This window comes from Sebastes umbrosus, chromosome 4 (assembly GCF_015220745.1).
Source record: "Sebastes umbrosus isolate fSebUmb1 chromosome 4, fSebUmb1.pri, whole genome shotgun sequence".
Lineage (NCBI taxonomy): Eukaryota > Metazoa > Chordata > Actinopteri > Perciformes > Sebastidae > Sebastes > Sebastes umbrosus.
The window spans coordinates 16,194,403-16,195,127 of record NC_051272.1 but is presented as its reverse complement, the minus strand read 5'-3'; positions in this window follow the sequence as shown (position 1 = coordinate 16,195,127).

Here is a 725-nt window from a genome sequence, read left to right as displayed (position 1 = left end):
TGTTTCTATTTATGTTGTCTTGGTGCAGGGGATGTGTGTTTCAATGAATTAACCTTTTAGAATTTATTTTTAAGATTAGCAACCCTATAGTGTGGGACAACCAACCCCATGATGGGGATGGTTGTCACGAGCGCACAATACATATTTGACAGTCTATATCTTGTGAACAGAATAAGTTTAAGGAGAGTAAGGTCACTCCATTCCTACCTGACAATTTAGGCTTCCACATTACACATTGAAAGGGAATCTATTAAGGATGCAGTTTTTGAGGGATTTAAATGAAAGTAAAAAGTGTGACGACCAAACCCTATTCTCCCTTACAGACATTCATGTCCCACTCAAGATGAATTATAATAACTTTGGTGATCCCCTGACTTTTTAATCTAGCAACTAGCGCCATCATCAGGTCAAACTTTAAAATGGCCCAATACTTTATGGTCAAATATTTGCAAAATTAAAAAACACTTCCATCATCTTCCCTCGGCTTTACTTTGTGTTAAATACTAATTAGCAATTGTTAACATGCCAACAGACTAAACAAATATGGTGAACATAAGCATGTTAGTATTGTCGTTTTCAGCATATGCTGATGTTAGCATTTGGCTCAAATCCACACTGTGCCCAGTGTTGCCAGTGTTGGGCTAGTTTCCACCCAGTTGGTCCACTTTTCATTAATTTCAGCTGGGAAAAATAGCGTTGGGCTGATAGATGAATGATTTTTTTTT